Here is a 22,500-nt window from a genome sequence, read left to right on the forward strand (position 1 = left end):
GAAGAGTACTAGCAACAACTACTCAGCAACCAGGAAGAGTACTAGCAACAACTACTCAGCAACAGGAAGAGTACTAGCAACAACTACTCAGCAACCAGGAAGAGTACTAGCAACAACTACTCAGCAACCAGGAAGAGTACTAGCAACAACTACTCAGCAACCAGGAAGAGTACTAGCAACAACAACTCAGCAACCAGGAAGAGTACTAGCAACAACTACTCAGCAACCAGGAAGAGTACTAGCAACAACTACTCAGCAACCAGGAAGAGTACTAGCAACAACTACTCAGCAACCAGGAAGAGTACTAGCAACAACTACTCAGCAACCAGGAAGAGTACTAGCAACAACTACTCAGCAACCAGGAAGAGTACTAGCAACAACTACTCAGCAACCAGGAAGAGTACTAGCAACAACTACTCAGCAACCAGGAAGAGTACTAGTAGCTACCACTCAGCAACCAGAAAGAGTACTAGCAACAACTACTCAGCAACCAGGAAGAGTACTAGTAGCTACCACTCAGCATCCAGGAAGAGTACTAGCAACAACTACTCAGCAACTAGGAAGATTACTAGCAGCTACCACTCAGCAACCAGGAAGAGAACTAGCAACAACCACTCAGCAATCAGGAAGAGTACTAGCAACAACCACTCAGCAACCAGGAAGAGTACTAACAACTACCAGTCAGCAACCAGGAAGAGTACTAGCAACAACTACTCAGCAACCAGGAAGAGTACTAACAACTACCAGTCAGCAACCAGGAAGAGTACTAGCAACAACTACTCAGCAACCAGGAAGAGTACTAGCAACAACCACTCAGCAACCAGGAAGAGTACTAACAACTACCAGTCAGCAACCAGGAAGAGTACTAGCAACAACTACTCAGCAACCAGGAAGAGTACTAGCAGCTACCACTCAGCAGCCAGGAAGAGTACTAACAACTACCACTCAGCAACCAGGAAGAGTACTAGCAACAGCCACTCAGCAACCAGGAAGAGTACTAGCAGCCACCACTCAGCAACCAGGAAGAGTACTAGTAGCTACCACTCAGCAAACAGGAAGAGTACTAGCAGCTACCACTCAGCAACCAGAAAGAGTACTAGCAACAACTACTCAGCAACCAGGAAGAGTACTAGTAGCTACCACTCAGCAACCAGGAAGAGTACTAGCAGCTACCACTCAGCAACCAGGAAGAGTACTAGCAGCTACCACTCAGCAATCAGGAAGAGTACTAACAACTACCACTCAGCAACCAGGAAGAGTACTAGCAACAACTACTCAGCAACCAGGAAGAGTACTAGCAACAACTACTCAGCAACCAGGAAGAGTACTAGTAGCTAACACTCAGCAAACAGGAAGAGTACTAGCAGCTACCACTCAGCAATCAGGAAGAGTACTAGCAGCTACCACTCAGCAACCAGGAAGAGTACTAGCAGCTACCACTCAGCAATCAGGAAGAGTACTAACAACTACCACTCAGCAACCAGGAAGAGTACTAGCAACAACTACTCAGCAACCAGGAAGAGTACTAGCAACAACTACTCAGCAACCAGGAAGAGTACTAGTAGCTAACACTCAGCAAACAGGAAGAGTACTAGCAGCTACCACTCAGCAATCAGGAAGAGTACTAGTAGCTAACACTCAGCAACCAGGAAGAGTACTAGTAGCTAACACTCAGCAACCAGGAAGAGTACTAGCAGCTACCACTCAGCAATCAGGAAGAGTACTAGTAGCTAACACTCAGCAACCAGGAAGAGTACTAGCAGCTACCACTCAGCAATCAGCAAGAGTACTAGCAGCTACCACTCAGCAACCAGGAAGAGTACTAGCAGCTACCCCTCAGCAATCAGGAAGAGTACTAACAACTACCACTCAGCAACCAGGAAGAGTACTAGTAACAACTTCTCAGCAACCAGGAAGAGTACTAGCAACAACTACTCAGCAACCAGGAAGAGTACTAGCAACAACTACTCAGCAACCAGGAAGAGTACTAGCAACAGCTACTCAGCAACCAGGAAGAGTACTAGTAGCTAACACTCCCTCCCTCCCTCCCTCCCTCCCTCCCTCCCTCCCTCCCTCCATCTCCAGGGAGGAGTCAACTTAAGTGTTCCACTTATCTCTAAAAGGAACTTTTAAAACACAAGAAAAAATCTATAATAACAGCGATAATATGGTCACGTGAGAGAGTGGTATGCAAATTAGGGTGAATAGTGAAGGAGGAACATGCTGGCTACCTAGAGGGAGACCATGATGAAGACGGGAGGGAGTAGATAGATGGAGAAACCGAAAGAGAGAATTATTGTTATATATTAAATTTCTAACCAATATTAAATAACTAAGCAGTGGGATTAGGTTAGACATCACCTTGGGTTGAAATATTCTGTATATTACCTCAGTTACCAGGCTAGTGTTGGGTTTGTTGATGGTAGGATTACTAGTGGATTAACTGCCACACGTAGTACTGGCAACCAGGAAGAGTACTAGCAACAACTACTCAGCAACCAGGAAGAGTACTAGTAGCTACCACTCAGCAACCAGGAAGAGTACTAGCAACAACTACTCAGCAACCAGGAAGAGTACTAGTAGCTACCACTCAGCATCCAGGAAGAGTACTAGCAACAACTACTCAGCAACCAGGAAGAGTACTAGCAACAACTACTCAGCAACCAGGAAGAGAACTAGCAACAACCACTCAGCAATCAGGAAGAGTACTAGCAACAACCACTCAGCAACCAGGAAGAGTACTAACAACTACCAGTCAGCAACCAGGAAGAGTACTAGCAACAACTACTCAGCAACCAGGAAGAGTACTAGCAGCTACCACTCAGCAACCAGGAAGAGTACTAGTAGCTACCACTCAGCAACCAGGAAGAGTACTAGCAGCTACCACTCAGCAACCAGGAAGAGTACTAACAACTACCACTCAGCAACCAGGAAGAGTACTAGCAGCTACCACTCAGCAACCAGGAAGAGTACTAGCAGCTACCACTCAGCAACCAGGAAGAGTACTAGCAGCTACCACTCAGCAACCAGGAAGAGTACTAGCAACAACTACTCAGCAACCAGGAAGAGTACTAGCAACAACTACTCAGCAACCAGGAAGAGTTCTAGTAGCTAACACTCAGCAACCTGGAAGAGTACTAGCAGCTACCACTCAGCAACCAGGAAGAGTACTAGCAGCTACCACTCAGCAATCAGGAAGAGTACTAGCAACAACTACTCAGCAACCAGGAAGAGTACTAGCAACAACTACTCAGCAACCAGGAAGAGTACTAGCAACAGCTACTCAGCAACCAGGAAGAGTACTAGTAGCTAACACTCAGCAACCAGGAAGAGTACTAGAAGCCACGACTCAGCAACCAGGAAGAGTACTTGTAGCTGCCACTCAGCAACCAGGAAGAGTACTAGCAACAACTACTAAGCAACCAGGAAGAGTAATAGCAGCTACCACTCAGCAACCAGGAAGAGTCCTAGCAACAACTACTGAGCAACCAGGAAGAGTACTAGCAGCCACCACTCAGCAACCAGGAAGAGTACTAGCAACTACCACTCAGCAACCAGGAAGAGTTCTAGCAGCCACCACTCAGCAACCAGGAAGAGTACTAGCAGCCACCACTCAGCAACCAGGAAGAGTACTAGCAGCTACCACTCAGCAACCAGGAAGAGTTCTAGCAGCCACCACTCAGCAACCAGGAAGAGTACTAGTAGCTACCACTCAGCAACCAGGAAGAGTACTAGCAGCTACCACTCAGCAACCAGGAAGAGTACTAGCAGCTACCACTCAGCAACCAGGAAGAGTACTAGCAGCTACCACTCAGCAACCAGGAAGAGTACTAGCAGCTACCACTCAGCAACCAGGAAGAGTACTAGCAGCTACCACTCAGCAACCAGGAAGAGTACTAGCAGCTACCACTCAGCAACCAGGAAGAGTACTAGCAGCTACCACTCAGCAACCAGGAAGAGTTCTAGCAGCCACCACTCAGCAACCAGGAAGAGTACTAGTAGCTACCACTCAGCAACCAGGAAGAGTACTAGCAGCTACCACTCAGCAACCAGGAAGAGTACTAGCAGCTACCACTCAGCAACCAGGAAGAGTACTAGCAGCTACCACTCAGCAACCAGGAAGAGTACTAGCAGCTACCACTCAGCAACCAGGAAGAGTACTAGTAGCTACCACTCAACAACCAGGAAGAGTACTAGCAACAACTACTCAGCAACCAGGAAGAGTACTAGCAGCTACCACTCAGCAACCAGGAAGAGTACTAGCAGCTACCACTCAGCAACCAGGAAGAGTTCTAGCAGCCACCACTCAGCAACCAGGAAGAGTACTAGTAGCTACCACTCAGCAACCAGGAAGAGTACTAGCAGCTACCACTCAGCAACCAGGAAGAGTACTAGCAGCTACCACTCAGCAACCAGGAAGAGTACTAGCAGCCACCACTCAGCAACCAGGAAGAGTACTAGCAGCTACCACTCAGCAACCAGGAAGAGTACTAGCAGCCACCACTCAGCAACCAGGAAGAGTACTAGCAGCCACCACTCAGCAACCAGGAAGAGTACTAGCAGCCACCACTCAGCAACCAGGAAGAGTACTAGCAGCCACCACTCAGCAACCAGGAAGAGTACTAGCAGCCACCACTCAGCAACCAGGAAGAGTACTAGCAGCCACCACTCAGCAACCAGGAAGAGTACTAGCAGCCACCACTCAGCAACCAGGAAGAGTACTAGCAGCTACCACCAAACAAGTGTACCAACAACACACAAGTGCATCGCGTCCTCAACTTCACTTTAAGCAGCACTGGAAAACTCCCCTGACACACGACCACCACTGAGGACAGGTGTGGATGTTTGTGTTACGCCAACACACGACCACCACTGAGGACAGGTGTGGATGTTTGTGTTACCCCAACACACGACCACCACTGAGGACAGGTGTGGATGTTTGTTACCCCAACACACGACCATCACTGAGGACAGGTGTGGATGTTTGTGTTACGCCAACACACGACCACCACTGAGGACAGGTGTGGATGTTTGTGTTACCCCAACACACGACCATCACTGAGGACAGGTGTGGATGTTTGTGTTACCCCAACACACGACCACCACTGAGGACAGGTGTGGATGTTTGTGTTACGCCAACACACGACCATCACTGAGGACAGGTGTGGATGTTTGTGTTACGCCAACACACGACCATCACTGAGGACAGGTGTGGATGTTTGTGTTACGCCAACACACGACCATCACTGAGGACAGGTGTGGATGTTTGTGTTACCCCAACACACGACCATCACTGAGGACAGGTGTGGATGTTTGTTACCCCAACACACGACCATCACTGAGGACAGGTGTGGATGTTTGTGTTACCCCAACACACGACCATCACTGAGGACAGGTGTGGATGTTTGTGTTACGCCAACACACGACCATCACTGAGGACAGGTGTGGATGTTTGTGTTACGCCAACACACGACCATCACTGAGGACAGGTGTGGATGTTTGTTACCCCAACACACGACCACCACTGAGAACAGGTGTAGATGTTCGTGTTGTACTGTATTATCCGGCTTAGCCAGCATCAGTATCTCCACAACCTCCGTCCCTAGTACATAGTGGCGCTCTCTTCTAGTATTTTAGCTTCTAGGAGCGCTTCTGGCCGCTCAGATAGACACTGTGAATGTAAGGTATCTCTCTCTCTCTCTCTCTCTCTCTCTCTCTCTCTCCCTCTCTCTCTGTTCAGCTTTTTGTTCAGTTGTTCATATTTCCTGGAGGGAAGATCTCTCTTGCTTGCTCCTCGTTTCAGAGGGCCATTAAATGTGATTTGAGAATATTGCATGAAACGTAGAGACGTTCAATGTAACTCTTGTCTTGAATCATGTCACTGAGGGGTGTGTGTGTGTGTGTGTGTGTGTGTGTGTGTGTGTGTGTGTGTGTGTGTGTGTGTGTGTGTGTGTGTGTGTGTAGTCACCTAGTTGAGGTTGCGGGGGTTGAGTGCGTGTGTGTGTGTGTGTGTGTGTGTGTGTGTGTGTGTGTGTGTGTGTGTGTGTGTGTGTGTGTATGTGTGTGTGTGTGTGTGTGTGTGTGTGTGTGTGTGTGTGTAGTCACCTAGTTGAGGTTGCGGGGGTTGAGTGCGTGTGTGTGTGTGTGTGTGTGTGTGTGTGTGTGTGTGTGTGTGTGTGTGTGTGTGTGTTCGCCTAAGTGTGGTTGTAGGGGTCGATTCATAGCTCCTGGTACCGCCTCTTCACTGGTCGCTAGTAGGTCCACACACTCCATGCTCCATGAGCTTTATTATACCTCTTCTTAAAGCTGTGTATGGATCCTGCCTCCACTACATCACTCTCCAGACTATAGGGAAACTGAGTTAAGGTAAATAAAATCGTAGATGGTAGTGGTAGTGACTAACTTACCTACCCTTCTGACATTTACCTCACAGATATTTACCCCCTGGGAGCTCTTACCCCTCGTGTGTGTGTACCTCTTGGACCTGTTTCCCCTCGTGTGTACCTTTTCGTTCAGTTACCTCCCTCGTCTTTCTTTTATTTCCACTAGTTACATCCTGGTGTGTACCTGTTCATTGAGTCAGTCTCTGGTGTCTTCCTGCACCAGGGTTAACCCTCCTAAGATAATATTTACTTGGCTGTCCCATGTATTTACTCAGTGAGTGCTGAGCAAGGAGGCACCTTCCTTCGTCAACACCTTCACCTGTCACTTTCACTTGCCACCTCTACTGGATACGCCTTTGTGATTCCCTTAGCTTCTTCTCATTAGTTCTCTTTGTTTTACTTCCCCTCCTCCTTTTTCTCTTCTCTTTTCACCCTCCTCCTCCTTCTCTTCCTACTATTATTATCATCTACAATAACAAAAGTTACAGCTGACACTACATTTGTGAAAAGGTGCAGCATCCAGAAGCATTTTTTAAAGTAATTTTTTCTTGCTGTATTCTAGAGAACTGGAGGGTGGGGAGAGAGTCTTATGTTTTGCTATACTTGGGTCGTACATCTAGATTCTAGATAATTCACGATAGACTACTACTATCACCACTACTACTACTACTACTACTACTACTACTACTATTACTCCTTCGTCCATTTATCCTCCCTCCCTAACTTCCTCCCACTCCCACGCCCACTCCCACTCCCACTCCCACTGATGCATCATCATCAATCACCGCTAAGGATCAATCCTTCATGCCTGGGCCAGGCTGACACACTCTCCTCAATACTTCCTTCCACACTTGCCACTCCTAATAAGTATTTCCCTTCTTATTTCAAGGAATCTCTCCGTTCCACCTGTCTCATTCCACTCCTTCCATTACTCAGATTATGTATATATGTATATATGTATATATATATATATATATATATATATATATATATATATATATATATATATATATATATATATATATATATATATAAATATATATATTGAAAAATATTTTGGACTAGAAATTTTATGGATACTGTTATGAGTAGGGGAGCGCTAAAGCTGTAGGGCTCGTTCAGCTGCTGGGATAAAGAAAGGTAATCAGGTTTGATTTAAGGGAGGGAGAGAGAACGTTACTTCAAGATCCTCGGGTCAAGAGTTCCTTTCAGTAGCACCGAGACACCCTCCCTGCCAGGACTCTGGCACCCCTGCCAGGACTCTGGTACCCCTGCCAGGACTCTGGCACCCTTGGTAGGACTCTGGCACCTCTGCCAGGACTCTGGCACCCCTGCCAGGACTCTGGTACCCCTGCCAGGACTCTGGCACCCCTGCCAGGACTCTGGCACCCCTGCCAGGACTCTGGTACCCCTACCAGGACTCTGGCACCCCTGCCAGGACCCAGGTACCCCTGCCAGGACTCTGGCACCCCTGTCAGGACTCTGGACCCCTGCCAGGACACTGGCACCCCTGCCAGGACTCTGGACCCCTGCCAGGACATTGGCACCCCTGCCAGGCGTCAGGTCGGGTGTTGATGGCCATATATTAAATTCCTACATGATTGCCCTCCCTTCCCGCCAAACTCTCGTTTATTTCCCGCCAAATATTCCCTCTTTCCCGCCAAACTCTGGTATATTTCCCGCTAAACATTCCTTCTTTCCCGCAAAACTATCTTTTATTTCCCGCCAACTTGTCGTTTATTTCCCGCTAACCTGTCGTTCATTTCCCGCCAACTTGTTCATTTCCCGCCCCCAGAATCTGGCTACGCTGCCCCTAAGTTCTCAGAATTTAGAACAACTCTTCAAAAGCTGTCATCGTCCGAGAGACAGTAATTAGAAATTTAGAGGAAGACAAACACACACACACACACACACACACACATACACACACACACACACACACACACACCACACACACACGCCAAGAAGAACGTCTGTCGAGTACCTCTATGACCCTCCCCAGCCCCTCCATCAGCCACCCCAGCCCATTCATCAACCTCCCAGCCCCTCCACCAACCTCTCAGCCCCTTCATCAACCTCCCAACCCCTCCATGACCCTCCTCAGCCTATCCATCAACCTCCCCAGCCCCTCCATCAGCCACCCCAGCCCATTCATCAACCTCCCAGCCCCTCCACCAACCTCTCAGCCCCTTCATCAACCTCCCAACCCCTCCATGACCCTCCTCAGCCTATCCATCAACCTCCCCAGCCCCTCCATCAGCCACCCCAGCCCATTCATCAACCTCCCAGCCCCTCCACCAACCTCTCAGCCACTTCATCAACCTCCCAACCCCTCCATGACCCTCCTCAGCCTATCCATCAACCTCCCCAGCCCCTCCATCAACCACCCCAGCCCATTCATCAACCTCCCAGCCCCTCCACCAACCTCTCAGCCCCTTCATCAACCTCCCAACCCCTCCATGACCCTCCTCAACCTCTCCATCAACCTCCCCAACCCCTCCATCAACCACCCCAGCCCATTCATCAACCTCCCAGCCCCTCCACCAACCTCTCAGCCCCTTCATCAACCTCCCAACCCCTCCATGACCCTCCTCAGCCTCTCCATCAACCTCCCCAGCCCCTCCATCAACCACCTCAGCCCATTCATCAACCTCCCAGCCCCTCCACCAACCTCTCAGCCCCTTCATCAACCTCCCAACCCCTCCATGACCCTCCTCAACCTCTCCATCAACCTCCCCAGCCCCTCCATCAACCTCCCCAGCCCATTCATCAACCTCCCAGCCCCTCCACCAACCTCTCTGCCCCTTCATCAACCTCCCAACCCCTCCATGACCCTCCTCAGCCTCTCCATCAACCTCCCAGCCCCTCCACCAACCTCTCAACCCCTCCATCAACCTCACCACATCCTCCAGGCTGCGAGACAGTCGCTCTCAGTTCTGGTGCCTCAAACGGTCAGTCAAAAATAAAAAAAACAATAATTTTTTTCGTGTTACTAACGACTTGTGGTTGACTTTGAGTCGTCGTTTAGCGTCGTTATGGCTCCGGAACGACCATTCACGACCTAAGTTGAAGTTTCTCAACTTGATCCTCAAGATTTAGGCCATAAAAATCTCTCAACGAAGCAGTTGTACATGTCTAACTAGACAGTCTAACTTGACAGTCTAACTTTCCCTTGCACTGCGTCGCTTTCCAGACGTAGTAACAAACGTCACATTTTTCCCATTATTTCGTTTTAGGTTAGGTTAGGTTAGGTAAGGTTAGGGTAGGTTAGGTTAGGTTAGGTTAGGTTAGGTTAGGTAAGGTTAGGTTAGGTTAGGTAAGGTTAGGTTAGGTTAGGTTAGGTTAGGTTAGGTTAGGTTAGGTTAGGTTAGGTAAGGTTAGGTTAGGTTAGGTTAGGTTAGGTTAGGTAAGGTTAGGTTAGGTTAGGTTAGGTTAGGTTAGGTTAGGTTAGGTTAGGTAAGGTTAGGGTAGGTTAGGTTAGGTTAGGTTAGGTTAGGTTAGGTTAGGTTAGGGTAGGTTAGGTTAGGTTAGGTTAGGTTAGGTTAGGTTAGGTTAGGTTAGGTTAGGTAAGGTTAGGGTAGGTTAGGTTAGGTTAGGTTAAGTTAGGTTAGACTAGGTTAGGTTAGGTTAGGTTAGGTTAGGTAAGGTAAGGTTAGGTTAGGTTAGGTTAGGTTAGGTTAGGTAAGGTTAGGGTAGGTTAGGTTAGGTTAGGTTAGGTTAGGTTAGGTTAGGTTAGGTTAGGGTAGGTTAGGTTAGGTTAGGTTAGGTTAGGTTAGGTTAGGTTAGATAAAACTTTAAAAAAGATAGAAACCAGTTCTAGATGGAAATGTCCGTGGATCAACTCCCATGCCGGGGATTGAACCACGGACACTCAGTGTGATGCAAGAGCGTTGCCTACCAGGCTACGGGCCACCAGAGCACAGCACGTAACACAGCATAGCACATAACACAGCATGCAACATAACACAGCATGCAACATAACACAGCATGCAACATACCACAGCATGCAACATAACACAGCATGCAACATAACACAGCATGCAACATACCACAGCATGCAACATACCACAGCATGCAACATACCACAGCATGCAACATAACACAGCATGCAACATAACACAGCATGCAACATAACACAGCATGCAACATAACACAGCATGCAACATACCACAGCATGCAACATAACACAGCATGCAACATAACACAGCATGCAACATACCACAGCATGCAACATGACACAGCATGCAACATAACACAGCATGCAACATACCACAGCATGCAACATACCACAGCATGCAACATAACACAGCATGCAACATAACACAGCATGCAACATAACACAGCATGCAACATACCACAGCATGCAACATAACACAGCATGCAACATACCACAGCATGCAACATACCACAGCATGCAACATACCACAGCATGCAACATAACACAGCATGCAACATACCACAGCATGCAACATAACACAGCATGCAACATAACACAGCATGGAACATACCACAGCATGCAACATGACACAGCATGCAACATAACACAGCATGCAACATAACACAGCATGCAACATAACACAGCATGCAACATACCACAACATGCAACATAACACAGCATGCAACATAACACAGCATGCAACATAACACAGCATGCAACATAACACAGCATGCAACATAACACAGCATGCAACATAACACAGCATGCTACATAACACAGCATGCAACATAACACAGCATGCAACATAACACAACATGCAACATAACACAGCATGCAACATAACACAGCATACAACATAACACAGCATGCAACATAACACAGCATGCAACATAACACAGCATGCAACATAACACAGCATGCAACATAACACAGCATGCAACATAACACAGCATGCAACATAACACAACATGCAACATAACACAGCATGCAACATAACACAGCATGCAACATACCTCAGCATGCAACATAACACAGCATGCAACATAACACAGCATGCAACATACCACAGCATGCAACATAACACAGCATGCAACATAACACAGCATGCAACATAACACAGCATGCAACATAACACAGCATGCAACATAACACAGCATGCAACATAACGCAGCATGCAACATACCACAGCATGCAACATAACACAGCATGCAACATAACACAGCATGCAACATACCACAGCATGCAACATAACACAGCATGCAACATAACACAGCATGCAACATACCACAGCATGCAACATAACACAGCATGCAACATAACACAGCATGCAACATAACACAGCATGCAACATACCACAGCATGCAACATAACACAGCATGCAACATAACACAGCATGCAACATACCACAGCATGCAACATACCACAGCATGCAACATAACACAGCATGCAACATACCACAGCATGCAACATAACACAGCATGCAACATAACACAGCATGCAACATAACACAGCATGCAACATACCACAGCATGCAACATAACACAGCATGCAACATACCACAGCATGCAACATAACACAGCATGCAACATAACACAGCATGCAACATAACACAGCATGCAACATACCACAGCATGCAACATAACACAGCATGCAACATAACACAGCATGCAACATACCACAGCATGCAACATACCACAGCATGCAACATAACACAGCATGCAACATAACACAGCATGCAACATACCACAGCATGCAACATAACACAGCATGCAACATAACACAGCATGCAACATACCACAGCATGCAACATACCACAGCATGCAACATAACACAGCATGCAACATACCGCAGCATGCAACATAACACAGCATGCAACATAACACAGCATGCAACATAACACAGCATGCAACATACCACAGCATGCAACATAACACAGCATGCAACATACCACAGCATGCAACATAACACAGCATGCAACATACTACAGCATGCAACATAACACAGCATGCAACATAACACAGCATGCAACATAACCCAGCATGCAACATACCACAGCATGCAACATAACACAGCATGCAACATAACACAGCATGCAACATAACACAACATGCAACATACCACAGAATGCAACATAACACAGCATGCAACATACCACAGCATGCAACATACCACAGCATGCAACATACCACAGCATGCAACATAACACAGCATGCAACATAACACAGCATGCAACATAACACAGCATGCAACATAACACAGCATGCAACATAACACAGCATGCAACATAACACAGCATGCAACATACCACAGCATGCAACATAACACAGCATGCAACATAACACAGCATAGCACATAACACAGCATGCAACATAACACAGCATGCAACATACCACAGCATGCAACATACCACAGCATGCAACATAACACAGCATGCTACATAACACAGCATGCAACATAACACAGCATGCAATATAACACAGCATAGCACATACCACAGCATGCAACATAACACAGCATGCAACATAACACAACATGCAACATAACACAGCATGCAACATAACACAGCATGCAACATAACACAGCATGCAACATAACACAGCATGCAACATAACACAGCATGCAACATAACACAGCATGCAACATAACACAGCATGCATCATAACACAGCATGCAACATAACACATCATGCAACATAACACAGCATGCAACATAACACATCATGCAACATAACACAGCATGCAACATAACACAGCATGCAACATAACACAGCATGCAACATAACACAGCATGCAACATAACACAGCATGCAACATAACACAGCATGCATCATAACACAGCATGCAACATAACACAGCATGCAACATAACACAGCATGCAACATAACACAGCATGCAACATAACACAGCATGCATCATAACACAGCATGCAACATAACACATCATGCAACATAACACAGCATGCAACATAACACATCATGCAACATAACACAGCATGCAACATAACACAGCATGCAACATAACACAGCATGCAACATAACACAGCATGCAACATAACACAGCATGCAACATAACACAGCATGCAACATAACACAGCATGCAACATAACACATCATGCAACATAACACAGCATGCAACATAACACAGCATGCAACATAACACAGCATGCAACAGGTCTGACTGAGATGACATTCAAACGCATTTTAAAGTGATTGAATATGCAAATGAGTGACGTGTATCACGAACGCCACTAGTTATACATAACCGAAAGGGACAGAGATTCGAATCTTGGTCCAGCCGTGCGTCAGGATCCCTTCTTTTGGTCTGTTTATGCGCCGAGAGTCGTTTGTTATGATTTGTTGAATCATAAGTCGCGTTTCTTGTATTAATCTCACGTAGGTGTCCAGAAGAACGCCATCCTGAGACGCAGTGATGAGGAGAAAGACTGGTAGATGCTGGAGTGGAGGGGCTGGTGGATGCTGGAGTGGAGGGACTGGTGGATGCTGGAGTGGAGGGACTGGTGGATGCTGGAGTGGAGGGACTGGTGGATGCTGGAGTGGAGGGACTGGTGGATGCTGGAGTGGAGGGACTGGTGGATGCTGGGGTGGAGGGACTGGTGGATGCTGGAGTGGAGGGACTGGTGGATGCTGGAGTGGAGGGACTGGTGGATGCTGGAGTGGAGGGACTGGTGGATGCTGGGGTGGAGGGACTGGTGGATGCTGGAGTGGAGGGACTGGTGGATGCTGGAGTGGAGGGACTGGTGGATGCTGGAGTGGAGGGACTGGTGGATGCTGGAGTGGAGGGACTGGTGGATGCTGGAGTGGAGGGACTGGTGGATGCTGGAGTGGAGGGACTGGTGGATGCTGGAGTGGAGGGACTGGTGGATGCTGGAGTGGAGGGATTGGTGGATGCTGGGGTGGAGGGACTGGTGGATGCTGGGGTGGAAGGACTGGTGGATGCTGGAGTGGAGGGACTGGTGGATGCTGGAGTGGAGGGACTGGTGGATGCTGGAGTGGAAGGACTGGTGGATGCTGGAGTGGAGGGACTGGTGGATGCTGGAGTGGAGGGACTGGTGGATGCTGGAGTGGAAGGACTGGTGGATGCTGGAGTGGAAGGACTGGTGGATGCTGGAGTGGAAGGACTGGTGGATGCTGGGGTGGAGGGACTGGTGGATGCTGGGGTGGAGGGACTGGTGGATGCTGGAGTGGAGGGACTGGTGGATGCTGGAGTGGAAGGACTGGTGGATGCTGGAGTGGAGGGACTGGTGGATGCTAGGGTGGAGGGACTGGTGGATGCTGGAGTGGAGGGATTGGTGGATGCTGGGGTGGAGGGACTGGTGGATGCTGGAGTGGAGGGACTGGTGGATGCTGGAGTGGAAGGACTGGTGGATGCTGGAGTGGAAGGACTGGTGGATGCTGGGGTGGAGGGACTGGTGGATGCTGGAGTGGAGGGACTGGTGGATGCTGGAGTAGAAGGACTGGTGGATGCTGGAGTGGAGGGACTGGTGGATGCTGGGGTGGAGGGACTGGTGGATGCTGGAGTGGAGGGATTGGTGGATGCTGGGGTGGAGGGACTGGTGGATGCTGGAGTGGAGGGACTGGTGGATGCTGGAGTGGAAGGACTGGTGGATGCTGGAGTGGAAGGACTGGTGGATGCTGGGGTGGAGGGACTGGTGGATGCTGGGGTGGAGGGACTGGTGGATGCTGGGGTGGAGGGACTGGTGGATGCTGGAGTGGTGGGACTGGTGGAGGCTGGAGTGGAGGGACTGGTGGATGCTGGAGTGGAGGGACTGGTGGATGCTGGAGTGGAGGGACTGGTGGATGCTGGAGTGGAAGGACTGGTGGATGCTGGAGTGGAAGGACTGGTGGATGCTGGGGTGGAGGGACTGGTGGATGCTGGGGTGGAGGGACTGGTGGATGCTGGGGTGGAGGGACTGGTGGATGCTGGGGTGGAGGGACTGGTGGATGCTGGAGTGGAAGGACTGGTGGATGCTGGAGTGGAAGGACTGGTGGATGCTGGAGTGGAAGGACTGGTGGATGCTGGGGTGGAGGGACTGGTGGATGCTGGGGTGGAGGGACTGGTGGATGCTGGAGTGGAGGGACTGGTGGATGCTGGAGTGGAGGGACTGGTGGATGCTGGAGTGGAAGGACTGGTGGATGCTGGAGTGGAAGGACTGGTGGATGCTGGGGTGGAGGGACTGGTGGATGCTGGGGTGGAGGGATTGGTGGATGCTGGGGTGGAGGGACTGGTGGATGCTGGAGTGGAGGGACTGGTGGATGCTGGAGTGGAAGGACTGGTGGATGCTGGAGTGGAAGGACTGGTGGATGCTGGAGTGGAGGGACTGGTGGATGCTGGAGTGGAAGGACTGGTGGATGCTGGAGTGGAAGGACTGGTGGATGCTGGGGTGGAGGGACTGGTGGATGCTGGGGTGGAGGGATTGGTGGATGCTGGGGTGGAGGGACTGGTGGATGCTGGAGTGGAGGGACTGGTGGATGCTGGAGTGGAAGGACTGGTGGATGCTGGAGTGGAAGGACTGGTGGATGCTGGAGTGGAGGGACTGGTGGATGCTGGGGTGGAGGGACTGGTGGATGCTGGAGTGGAGGGACTGGTGGATGCTGGAGTGGAGGGACTGGTGGATGCTGGGGTGGAGGGATTGGTGGATGCTGGGGTGGAGGGACTGGTGGATGCTGGGGTGGAGGGACTGGTGGATGCTGGAGTGGAGGGACTGGTGGATGCTGGAGTGGAAGGACTGGTGGATGCTGGAGTGGAAGGACTGGTGGATGCTGGAGTGGAGGGACTGGTGGATGCTGGGGTGGAGGGACTGGTGGATGCTGGAGTGGAGGGATTGGTGGATGCTGGGGTGGAGGGACTGGTGGATGCTGGAGTGGAGGGACTGGTGGATGCTGGGGTGGAAGGACTGGTGGATGCTGGAGTGGAGGGACTGGTGGATGCTGGGGTGGAGGGACTGGTGGATGCTGGAGTGGAGGGATTGGTGGATGCTGGGGTGGAAGGACTGGTGGATGCTGGAGTGGAGGGACTGGTGGATGCTGGAGTGGAAGGACTGGTGGATGCTGGAGTGGAAGGACTGGTGGATGCTGGGGTGGAAGGACTGGTGGATGCTGGAGTGGAAGGACTGGTGGATGCTGGAGTGGAGGGACTGGTGGATGCTGGAGTGGAAGGACTGGTGGATGCTGGAGTGGAAGGACTGGTGGATGCTGGAGTGGAAGGACTGGTGGATGCTGGAGTGGAAGGACTGGTGGATGCTGGAGTGGAGGGACTGGTGGATGCTGGAGTGGAAAGACTGGTGGATGCTGGAGTGGAAGGACTGGTGGATGCTGGAGTGGAGGGACTGGTGGATGCTGGAGTGGAAGGACTGGTGGATGCTGGAGTGGAGGGACTGGTGGATGCTGGAGTGGAAGGACTGGTGGATGCTGGAGTGGAGGGATTGGTGGATGCTGGGGTGGAGGGACTGGTGGATGCTGGAGTGGAAGGACTGGTGGATGCTGGGGTGGAGGGACTGGTGGATGCTGGAGTGGAAGGACTGGTGGATGCTGGAGTGGAGGGACTGGTGGATGCTGGAGTGGAAGGACTGGTGGATGCTGGAGTGGAAGGACTGGTGGATGCTGGAGTGGAGGGACTGGTGGATGCTGGAGTGGAAGGACTGGTGGATGCTGGAGTGGAAGGACTGGTGGATGCTGGAGTGGAGGGACTGGTGGATGCTGGAGTGGAAGGACTGGTGGATGCTGGAGTGGAAGGACTGGTGGATGCTGGAGTGGAGGGACTGGTGGATGCTGGGGTGGAGGGACTGGTGGATGCTGGAGTGGAAGGACTGGTGGATGCTGGGGTGGAGGGACTGGTGGATGCTGGAGTGGAAGGACTGGTGGATGCTGGAGTGGAAGGACTGGTGGATGCTGGAGTGGAGGGACTGGTGGATGCTGGAGTGGAAGGACTGGTGGATGCTGGAGTGGAAGGACTGGTGGATGCTGGAGTGGAGGGACTGGTGGATGCTGGAGTGGAAGGACTGGTGGATGCTGGAGTGGAGGGACTGGTGGATGCTGGAGTGGAGGGACTGGTGGATGCTGGGGTGGAGGGACTGGTGGATGCTGGAGTGGAGGGACTGGTGGATGCTGGAGTGGAGGGATTGGTGGATGCTGGGGTGTAGGGACTGGTGGATGCTGGGGTGGAAGGACTGGTGGATGCTGGAGTGGAGGGACTGGTGGATGCTGGAGTGGAAGGACTGGTGGATGCTGGAGTGGAGGGACTGGTGGATGCTGGAATGGAAGGACTGGTGGATGCTGGAGTGGAGGGATTGGTGGATGCTGGGGTGGAGGGACTGGTGGATGCTGGAGTGGAAGGACTGGTGGATGCTGGGGTGGAGGGACTGGTGGATGCTGGAGTGGAAGGACTGGTGGATGCTGGAGTGGAGGGACTGGTGGATGCTGGAGTGGAAGGACTGGTGGATGCTGGAGTGGAAGGACTGGTGGATGCTGGAGTGGAGGGACTGGTGGATGCTGGAGTGGAAGGACTGGTGGATGCTGGAGTGGAAGGACTGGTGGATGCTGGAGTGGAGGGACTGGTGGATGCTGGGGTGGAGGGACTGGTGGATGCTGGAGTTGTGGGACTGGTGGATGCTGGAGTGGAGGGATTGGTGGATGCTGGGGTGGAGGGACTGGTGGATGCTGGAGTGGAGGGACTGGTGGATGCTGGATTGGAGGGATTGGTGGATGCTGGGGTGGAGGGACTGGTGGATGCTGGAGTGGAGGGACTGGTGGATGCTGGAGTGGAAGGACTGGTGGATGCTGGAGTGGAGGGACTGGTGGATGCTGGAGTGGAGGGACTGGTGGATGCTGGAGTGGAGGGACTGGTGGATGCTGGAGTGGAGGGACTGGTGGATGCTGGGGTGGAGGGACTGGTGGATGCTGGAGTGGAGGGACTGGTGGATGCTAGAGTGGAGGGACTGGTGGATCCTGGAGTGGAGGGACTGGTGGATGCTGGGGTGGAGGGACTGGTGGATGCTGGGGTGAAGGGACTGGTGGATGCTGGGGTGGAGGGATTGGTGGATGCTGGAGTGGAGGGACTGGTGGATGCTTGTGTGGAAGGACAGGTGGATGCTGGAGTGGAGGGACTGGTGGATGCTGGAGTGGAGGGACTGGTGGATGCTGGAGTGGAAGGACTGGTGGATGCTGGAGTGGAAGGACTGGTGGATGCTGGGGTGGAGGGACTGGTGGATGCTGGGGTGGAGGGACTGGTGGATGCTGGGGTGGAGGGACTGGTGGATGCTGGAGTGGAAGGACTGGTGGATGCTGGAGTGGAGGGACTGGTGGATGCTGGAGTGGAAGGACTGGTGGATGCTGGAGTGGAGGGACTGGTGGATGCTGGGGTGGAGGGACTGGTGGATGCTGGAGTGGAAGGACTGGTGGATGCTGGAGTGGAGGGACTGGTGGATGCTGGAGTGGAAGGACTGGTGGATGCTGGAGTGGAAGGACTGGTGGATGCTGGGGTGGAGGGACTGGTGGATGCTGGGGTGGAGGGATTGGTGGATGCTGGGGTGGAGGGACTGGTGGATGCTGGAGTGGAGGGACTGGTGGATGCTGGAGTGGAAGGACTGGTGGATGCTGGAGTGGAAGGACTGGTGGATGCTGGAGTGGAGGGACTGGTGGATGCTGGGGTGGAGGGACTGGTGGATGCTGGAGTGGAGGGACTGGTGGATGCTGGAGTGGAGGGACTGGTGGATGCTGGGGTGGAGGGATTGGTGGATGCTGGGGTGGAGGGACTGGTGGATGCTGGGGTGGAGGGACTATTGGATGCTGGAGTGGTGGGACTGGTGGATGCTGGAGTGGAAGGACTGGTGGATGCTGGAGTGGAAGGACTGGTGGATGCTGGAGTGGAGGGACTGGTGGATGCTGGGGTGGAGGGACTGGTGGATGCTGGAGTGGAGGGATTGGTGGATACTGGGGTGGAGGGACTGGTGGATGCTGGAGTGGAGGGACTGGTGGATGCTGGGGTGGAAGGACTGGTGGATGCTGGGGTGGAAGGACTGGTGGATGCTGGAGTGGAGGGACTGGTGGATGCTGGAGTGGAAGGACTGGTGGATGCTGGAGTGGAAGGACTGGTGGATGCTGGGGTGGAAGGACTGGGGGATGCTGGAGTGGAAGGACTGGTGGATGCTGGAGTGGAGGGACTGGTGGATGCTGGAGTGGAAGGACTGGTGGATGCTGGAGTGGAAGGACTGGTGGATGCTGGAGTGGAAGGACTGGTGGATGCTGGAGTGGAAGGATTGGTGGATGCTGTAGTGGAGGGACTGGTGGATGCTGGAGTGGAAAGACTGGTGGATGCTGGAGTGGAAGGACTGGTGGATGCTGGAGTGGAGGGACTGGTGGATGCTGGAGTGGAAGGACTGGTGGATGCTGGAGTGGAGGGACTGGTGGATGCTGGAGTGGAAGGACTGGTGGATGCTGGAGTGGAGGGAATGGTGGATGCTGGGGTGGAGGGACTGGTGGATGCTGGAGTGGAAGGACTGGTGGATGCTGGGGTGGAGGGACTGGTGGATGCTGGAGTGGAAGGACTGGTGGATGCTGGAGTGGAGGGACTGGTGGATGCTGGAGTGGAAGGACTGGTGGATGCTGGAGTGGAAGGACTGGTGGATGCTGGAGTGGAGGGACTGGTGGATGCTGGAGTGGAAGGACTGGTGGATGCTGGAGTGGAGGGACTGGTGGATGCTGGACTGGAAGGACTGGTGGATGCTGGAGTGGAGGGATTGGTGGATGCTGGGGTGGAGGGACTGGTGGATGCTGGAGTGGAAGGACTGGTGGATGCTGGGGTGGAGGGACTGGTGGATGCTGGAGTGGAAGGACTGGTGGATGCTGGAGTGGAAGGACTGGTGGATGCTGGAGTGGAAGGACTGGTGGATGCTGGAGTGGAGGGACTGGTGGATGCTGGAGTGGAGGGACTGGTGGATGCTGGGGTGGAGGGACTGGTGGATGCTGGAGTGGAGGGACTGGTGGATGCTGGAGTGGAGGGATTGGTGGATGCTGGAGTGGAAGGACTGGTGGATGCTGGAGTGGAGGGACTGGTGGATGCTGGAGTGGAGGGACTGGTGGATGCTGGAGTGGAAGGACTGGTGGATGCTGGAGTGGAAGGACTGGTGGATGCTGGAGTGGAGGGACTGGTGGATGCTGGAGTGGAAGGACTGGTGGATGCTGGAGTGGAGGGACTGGTGGATGCTGGAGTGGAGGGACTGGTGGATGCTGGAGTGGAAGGACTTGTGGATGCTGGGGTGGAAGGACTGGTGGATGCTGGAGTGGAGGGACTGGTGGATGCTGGAGTGGAAGGACTGGTGGATGCTGGAGTGGAAGGACTGGTGGATGCTGGAGTGGAGGGACTGGTGGATGCTGGAGTGGAAGGACTGGTGGATGCTGGAGTGGAGGGACTGGTGGATGCTGGGGTGGAAGGACTTGTGGATGCTGGGGTGGAAGGACTGGTGGATGCTGGAGTGGAGGGACTGGTGGATGCTGGAGTGGAAGGACTGGTGGATGCTGGAGTGGAAGGACTGGTGGATGCTGGAGTGGAGGGACTGGTGGATGCTGGGGTGGAAGGACTTGTGGATGCTGGGGTGGAAGGACTGGTGGATGCTGGAGTGGAGGGACTGGTGGATGCTGGAGTGGAAGGACTGGTGGATGCTGGAGTGGAAGGACTGGTGGATGCTGGAGTGGAGGGACTGGTGGATGCTGGAGTGGAAGGACTGGTGGATGCTGGAGTGGAAGGACTGGTGGATGCTGGAGTGGAGGGACTGGTGGATGCTGGAGTGGAAGGACTGGTGGATGCTGGAGTGGAAGGACTGGTGGATGCTGGAGTGGAGGGACTGGTGGATGCTGGAGTGGAAGGACTGGTGGATGCTGGAGTGGAAGGACTGGTGGATGCTGGAGTGGAGGGACTGGTGGATGCTGGAGTGGAAGGACTGGTGGATGCTGGAGTGGAGGGACTGGTGGATGCTGGAATGGAAGGACTGGTGGATGCTGGAGTGGAGGGATTGGTGGATGCTGGGGTGGAGGGACTGGTGGATGCTGGAGTGGAAGGACTGGTGGATGCTGGGGTGGAGGGACTGGTGGATGCTGGAGTGGAAGGACTGGTGGATGCTGGAGTGGAGGGACTGGTGGATGCTGGAGTGGAAGGACTGGTGGATGCTGGAGTGGAAGGACTGGTGGATGCTGGAGTGGAGGGACTGGTGGATGCTGGAGTGGAAGGACTGGTGGATGCTGGAGTGGAAGGTCTGGTGGATGCTGGAGTGGAGGGACTGGTGGATGCTGGAGTGGAGGGACTGGTGGATGCTGGGGTGGAGGGACTGGTGGATGCTGGAGTTGTGGGACTGGTGGATGCTGGAGTGGAGGGATTGGTGGATGCTGGGGTGTAGGGACTGGTGGATGCTGGGGTGGAAGGACTGGTGGATGCTGGAGTGGAGGGACTGGTGGATGCTGGAGTGGAGGGACTGGTGGATGCTGGATTGGAGGGATTGGTGGATGCTGGGGTGGAGGGACTGGTGGATGCTGGAGTGGAGGGACTGGTGGATGCTGGAGTGGAAGGACTGGTGGATGCTGGAGTGGGAGGACTGGTGGATGCTGGAGTGGAGGGACTGGTTGATGTTTTAGTGGAGGGACTGGTGGATGCTGGAGTGGAAGGACTGGTGGATGCTGGAGTGGAGGGTCTGGTGTATGCTGGAGTGGAGAGACTGGTGGATGCTGCGATGGAAGGACTGGTGGATGCTTGAGTGGAGGGACTGGTGGATGCTTGAGTGGAGGGACTGGTGGATGCTGGAGTGGAGGGACTGGTGGATGCTGGAATTTAAGGACTGGTGGATACTTCACCAACCATGCTCCAATACTAGTCAGTCTCCACTTCTAATAGCATCTCCAACCACACCATCTCACCACCCTCACTATCCTCTCTCACACCCCATCACCACACCATCCCACCACCGTCACTATCCTCTCTCACACCCCCATCACCACACCATCCCACCACCCTCACTATCCTCTCACACACCCCATCACCACACCATCCCACCACCGTCACTATCCTCTCTCACACCCCCATCACCACACCATCCCACCACCCTCACTATCCTCTCACACACCCCATCACCACACCATCCCACCACCCTCACTATCCTCTCACACACCCCATCACC

Source organism: Cherax quadricarinatus, chromosome 66 (genome assembly GCF_038502225.1).
Source record: "Cherax quadricarinatus isolate ZL_2023a chromosome 66, ASM3850222v1, whole genome shotgun sequence".
NCBI lineage: Eukaryota > Metazoa > Arthropoda > Malacostraca > Decapoda > Parastacidae > Cherax > Cherax quadricarinatus.